This window comes from Xenopus laevis, chromosome 6L, assembly GCF_017654675.1.
Source record: "Xenopus laevis strain J_2021 chromosome 6L, Xenopus_laevis_v10.1, whole genome shotgun sequence".
In the NCBI taxonomy this organism is placed as follows: Eukaryota; Metazoa; Chordata; class Amphibia; order Anura; family Pipidae; genus Xenopus; species Xenopus laevis.
Window position 1 is genome coordinate 153,041,608 of NC_054381.1, and position 6,762 is coordinate 153,048,369.

The 6,762-nt window shown below is 39.0% G+C and overlaps 2 non-coding genes across 2 annotated transcripts; both read left to right on the forward strand.

Moving 5' to 3' along the window:
- Positions 1-11: 11 nt before the first annotated feature.
- On the forward strand, positions 12-84 carry trnav-uac. Its single transcript has one exon. It is a non-coding gene; the product is annotated as a tRNA-Val (tRNA).
- A 1,278-nt stretch (positions 85-1,362) lies between these two features.
- trnav-uac lies at positions 1,363-1,435 on the forward strand. Its single transcript has one exon. It is a non-coding gene; the product is annotated as a tRNA-Val (tRNA).
- The last annotated feature ends 5,327 nt before the right edge of the window (positions 1,436-6,762 follow it).

The following is a 6,762-nucleotide window of genomic DNA, read 5'->3' on the forward strand; positions in this document are numbered from 1 at the left end:
CCTCCAGCGAAGGTTTCATAGTGTAGTGGTTATCACGTCTGCTTTACACGCAGAAGGTCCTGGGTTCAATCCCCAGTGAAACCAAGCTTTGCCGGTGGCTTTTCTCAAAATCAGCAGTCGAACAAGTATAAGGCATAATCATGGGCGACTTTAACCTTGTCAATATGTGTTTTTCTTATGGCAACTTTTTTATCCAAATGCATTACAGATAATAGGCTTTTTATTATGGCAACTTTTTTGTGCAAATTCATTAAAGTCAATGGATGTTTTTTCTTTAGGTGACTTTTTTTGTCTCAGCGACATCTGAGCTGCAAATTTTTTCCACGGTTTTGCAAAAAAATTCACTGAGGGCGAAATTCGGAATTTCACCGCAAATCTATGGCTGGTGAAAAAATTCACTAATCACTAAAGGGAGCACTTTGCAGCAAAGGTTTCATAGGTTATCACATCTACATACACACAGATGGTCCAGGGTTCAATCCCCTGTGAAGCCAATCTTTGCCGGTGGTTTTAAATCATTGTTTTATTTTTGTTGATTTCACTGTTTAGGTTGGGAGCCACTGTTAGGTTTTGTAACATGTGAAGGTTTCATAGTGTAGTGGTTATTACATCTGCTTTACACGGAGAAGGTCCTGGGTTCAATCCCCAGTAAAACAAAATTTCATTTTGGCTTTACTCAAAGTCAGCAGTTGAACAAGGACAACAGATAAAGTAAAGTTCCAAGCTCACAAATGGAAGGTGCATCTCATTTACAACTGATAATAGTCCAGATATGTACTGGGCTAAGCTTAGAAACTTCTACTGAGCTAAAATAGCATTGGCTCATTGATGAAGTCTTTGCCTGATGGCTCTCCTGCATCTTAGGATAAAAAAAGGGGAAAATCCAGTAATGAAATTTGTAATGTAATTGATCATTTTTTTATTTTTGTTGAATGTTTGGGTTGGGAGCCACTGTTAGATTGCTCAATGTATGAAGGGTTCATAGTGTACTGGTTATCACGTCCGTGTTACACGCAGAAGGTACTGGGTTCAATCCCAAGTAAAACCTGACTTTATGGGCAGCTTTTCTTAAAATCATACAAGGTCATTAGATAAAATAAAGTTCCAAGCACAAAAATCAAAGGCACACCCCATATGTAGTTTTAACCTTGACATCCAGGCTGAAGGGGGTTACACAAAAGCATGCTTTCCATTGAGATGTCTGGTGAAAAATATATAAATTAACCGAACCACTTTAGAGCCAATTAAATTAGACATCTCTGGCCCTCAGGACTGATTTGGCAACTTGTCTGGAGATCCTTGTCTGGGTCACTTGAAATTTCCTTACAAATACTTTCTCAAAATACAACCATACCAGACTAAGGTTTCATAGTGTAGTGGTTATCATGCCTGCTTTACATGCAGAAGGTCCTGGGTTCAATCCCCAGTGAAACCAGGTTTTAAGGGTTTTTTTCAGCATTGGTCAAGTAAGTCCAACAGATAAAGTAAACTCAAAGATGAATTATGTGTTGTCTATTTTTTTTCTGGGCAGTAAACGAAGCCCACAGTTTATTCTGTAGAGATGTATAAGTGGGACATGCCATATGGCTTGCCAAAGCTGAGACAAGTTACATAAAAAGGCAGTAAATTGGTATGTTTGACCTTTACAAGGGGAAGGCAATGTTCTAAACACCCAACAAGTTATTTGCTTATTTTTTATGTTTTGTGTAAAAGATCCCACCCTGCTCTCCATACAAGGGAACAAAATTCTGGAGGGTGACCCAAACAGAACTTCAATTACAAAATATGAAACAACAAAGGGGAACTTGAGAACAAAACAGTCAAAATCCCATAGTGCTATAGTGATATCCCATTTTATCATGTTGCTTGTAAAAGATCATTACAGTGCGGGTTAAAGACAAGACACAAGCAAGTAATTCAGCCAACAGTTGAGCTGACTTTCACCTATACGCCCAGTTCTTACATGGGGCTGGTGTTTCCTATCAGACCCTATTTTTTTGGTCTAGTTTCACAAAATAAAACTTTCCTAAAGAAACTTGGACTGGCAAGCCTGCAGTCCCCTGTTTGTCACCTGTACAAAATACATGAATTAATTCCATCATTAACTGGAGGAAGCCCAGGGCCAGACAGACTGTAAGGTACAGTTGAGTTTTTTTGGGAGTTTTCCAGTGGTTACACAGTTTATAATGACTGGGATATTCTTTGAGTAGGATCTACTGCTCCACAGTGGATAAAAAGATCCTGCCTAATTACTCCTGCATTAAGAATGACGATTGCTACAGTACTGTTGGCTACTAAACTCTGCCTGCTCAGGTTCAGCTAGTAGTATCCTGTTGCCAGCCTGGACTGGCAATCTGTCGGAGGGGCTGCTGTAAGTTGCCATAGAAAGTCACTATTAAGTGGGCTGGTGGGGGCTGTTTGGGCCTAGGTACTAGGAATGCCAGGGCCCACTCCAGTCCTGCCTATTAGTATCTTGCAAAGCTCCAGTAGCAAGTATCTCAATAAAGAACTGAAACTTCGTCTTGTGTTAAATGTTTGTCTTTAAAGGAACAGTAACACCAAAAAAATGAAAGTGTTTTCATGTAGTGTTGCCCTGCACTGGTAAAACTGATGTGATTGCTTCAGAAACACTACTATAGATCATAAAAACAAGCTGCTGTGTAGCAATGGCGGAAATTGTAAAAAGTCTATATGGCACAGGTTAAATAGTGGATAACAGAAAACACCATTATGTTCTACAGAGCTTATCTGCTGTGTAACCTGAGCCTTTTCTCCTTTGAATGGCTGCCCCCATTGCTACACAACAGCTTGTTTATATAAACTATAGTAGTACTTATCTGTTGTCTACTGTGTATCCTGTGCTTGAATGGCTGCCCCCATGGCTACACAGCAGCTTGTTTATATAAACTATAGTAGTACTTATCTGTTATCTACTGTGTATCCTGTGCTTGAATGGCTGCCCCCATGGCTACACAGCAGCTTGTATATATAAACTATAGTAGTACTTATCTGTTATCTACTGTGTATCCTGTGCTTGAATGGCTGCCCCCATGGCTACACAGCAGCTTGTTTATATAAACTATAGTAGTACTTATCTGTTATCTACTGTGTATCCTGTGCTTGAATGGCTGCCCTCATGGCTACACAGCAGCTTGTATATATAAATTATAGTAGTACTTATCTGTTATCTACTGTGTATCCTGTGCTTGAATGGCTGCCCCCATGGCTACACAGCAGCATGTTTATATAAACTATAGTAGTGTTTCTGGAGAAAACACATCAGTTTTACCAGTGCAGGGCAACACTGCATTATATTTTTATTAATTTAAAACAATTTAATTTTTTGATGTTACTGGTCCTCAGAGTCGTATTGGGGGGCCCGGGGCCCATTCGGACTGCTGTCCAGGGCCCCCCTCCTGCCCCTTACTGTGACTGATGAATGAAGGCGCGGCACGGGGCACATGAGTGAACGCGCAGAGGGCACTGTGAGACGGCGAAATTATTTTTTTTTCTACAATCTAAATATCGGGAGAGCGGGTCTGGCCCAGCAGGGGCCCACGAGGGTCGGGCCCACCAGGTTTTTTCCCGGTGTCCCGCCAGGCCAGTCCGACCCTGCTGGTCCTTTAAAATCAGCCTGAGAAATGTCTATGAAACGTCTGCTTTTTTTGTGGCATAAAATAAACTTTTTCAGGTCACAGAAGTCCCAGAAATGGTTCAATTGCAGGACGAGGACTCCCTCCACAGGATATACATTGTACTGCAGTTTAATGTCTATTACCAGAACTTTTATTACTTGTCTTTATAGGGGGCAAATAGTGGCAACATTTTCTTTTGATTCTTTTTAATTTTCAAATGGGGGGTCACTGACCCCATATAAAAAACAAATACTCTGTAAGGCTACACATGTATTGTTATTGCTACTTTTTATTACTCATTTTTCATTTTTATTACTCATCTTTCTATTCAGGCCTCTCCTATTCATATTCCAGTCTCTTATTCAAATCAATGCACGGTTGCCAGGGCCCTGGACCCTAGCAACCTGATTGCTGACGAGCCGCTGAATAAAAGTGAAATAAATCAAAAACCACAAATAATAAAATCTAAAAACCAATTGCAACTTGTCCCAGATTATCACTCTCTACATCATACTAACAGTTAACTCAGAGGTGAACAACCCCTGTAAGTGCTAAAAAAAATCATGTAAACATGAAATAAACCCAATAGGCTGGTTTTGCCTCCAATACGGATTAATTATATCTTAGTTGGGATCAAGTACAAGCTACTGTTTTATTATTACACAGAAAAATTAAATCAGGTTTTAAAATTTGAACTATTTGATTAAAATTGAGTCTATGGGTGATGGTTATCCCGTAACTTGGAGTTTTTTTGGATAATAGGATTCCAGATAACGGATCCTGTATCAGGTGCTATTCTGTCCTAAGCAAAAGTCTTACATGATTCTCATACCTATTCTCAATGGTCATTCCCAGCAGTTCCCCAACATTTTGCAACCCCACCTCTCCCCATTGTATCATTTCAATTATTTTATTCCTTGGCTTAAAAAGTTTATCTGAGCCAAACAAATGTATTTTAAAGGTTTTTTTTTCTGCTATTTACCATCTCCGAGTGTTTTCAGGCTGCTCATTAGATAAATAAAACGGCTTTAATTGATACATAAGAGAATCCCCTCCCTGTGGCTTTTTTATCTGCTCCCAACTGAACATCAGAAGGAACATTCCTAAAGTGGTCGGCAACCGAAAGGGCGTGGGGCTTCCCACACTTCAATCTGATCTTTTTTTCCCCCAAAAAATAAAAACATTTTAGGCATATTTTGTTTAAAGGAGAAGTTCACCTACAAAACTTTTTTTTGGGTTCTGTAATAAAAGTTGAACAGTTTGCTCCAGGCTTATCGACCCAAAGTAACCAATGGGATGTTTGCTTTCAGACAGGTGACTAGTAGATGCTGCCTGCTGATTGGTTGCTATTTGATACTAGACCTTGTACTAACATTTTAACTTTTAGCATCTTCTAATTCTATGTAAATATAGTTACTGGGGTCAGTGACCCAAACACAGCAGAGAGCCTAAGCTCAATCTAAGCTGCCTTAATTGCTTAAACAAGGAAGAATAGGAAAGCAAGTAACTGAAAAAAAACTTTTTTAAAAAATGAAGATGATTTGTTTTTTTTTTAATGTTTTTCCTGTTCTTTCTTATGCTAAACTGGAATTTTAAATGCATTTAAATGCGATTGTCGGGGGGCACTGACTCAAGCAACCAATGAAAGGGGTGGTTGAACTTTAAGTTAACGCATGTTATAGAAAGGCCTATTTTAAGTAACTTTTCAATTGGTCTTCATTGTTTATTTGTGATCGTTTTTGAATTATTTGTCTTCTTCCTCTGACTCTTTCCAGCTTTCCAATGGGGGTCACTGACCCCATTTAAAAACAAGTGCTCTGTAAGGCTACAGATTTATTGTTATTGCTACTTTTTATTACTCATTTTTCTGTTCAGGCCTCTCCTATTCATATTCCAGTCTCTTATTCATATCAGTGCATGGTTGCTAGGGGAATTTGTTCCCTAACAACCAGACTGCTGAAATTGCAAACTGGAGAGCTGCTGAGTAAAAAGCTAAATAACCCAAAAACCACAAATAATAAAAAATGAAAACCAATTGCAAATTTTCTCAGAATATCCCTCTCTACATCAAACTAATAGTTAATTTAGGGTGAACTTCCTATTCTGCCTTATGCTAGACTAGAATTTATAATGATTTGTCGGGGTCACTGACTCCAGCAACCAATTAACTGATTGTATTCATTTGTATTATCACTGCTCACCTTTCTTTGCAAGCCCTTTCTTATTCATTTTCCTCTCTGACGTTCAAGCTACTGTCAGGTTGCTAAGGTAACTGAGCGCCTAGCAACCCTATTGTGCTTATTATTAACATTATTATTTACATGTATTTATATAGCACCAACATATTTTGTAGCGCTGTTTACTGTAGAATAAGTGAAAAGTTGTCTTAGAATGCCTTTGGCTATGTCAAAGCTTTCCAACTGGAGGCCCCTGAAACAGATGTGGCCCTCTAAGAGATATTTAGGGCCATAAAACAAAGTAGTCCACATTGGCAAGTGGAAAGGTTTTATCACTTGTAGTAGATGAAATATTATGTTTCCAATTGGCCCTAACGGTCACATGAAGCTCCCAGGGCAAAAGGTTAATGTGCGACCGACAGCGGGAAATATTTCATTTATTGTCTAATAAGACGGGAATTATTGCAAAATACAATAAATGCCCCCCCCCACTCGAGAGTGGCCCCTTCTCTTAACCACACGCGTATCTAACGTTCATTCTTAAATTTAACAGCCACATTCGAAGTTTCGATTTTTTTTTTTTTTTTGAATGAAACTTCCTGCTGTGAAACAGAACTTTCTGTTCAACTTCCTTAATTTAAAGGGAGCAGAGAAGCATCACATCCCGTCATGATCGACCAAAACCTCAGATGTTCTCCCAGAGGAACTTACTTCAGCAAATTAAGAAAAAGAAAAGGCACCACAACGTATCGGGAAACAATAAATCAAACTGACGCAGCTTTAACTCCTTCACTGGCGCCCGCTATATATTAGGGGCCTTATTTCTTCTGTGTAATATTGTATTGCTCACTCCAACAGCAACAAAATACTTGACCTTACTGTAAAATGTATAAAATCCAACATGAAGCGAATTTGCTCCCATTGTGCCAATTAATTTGAATGAGGTTCAT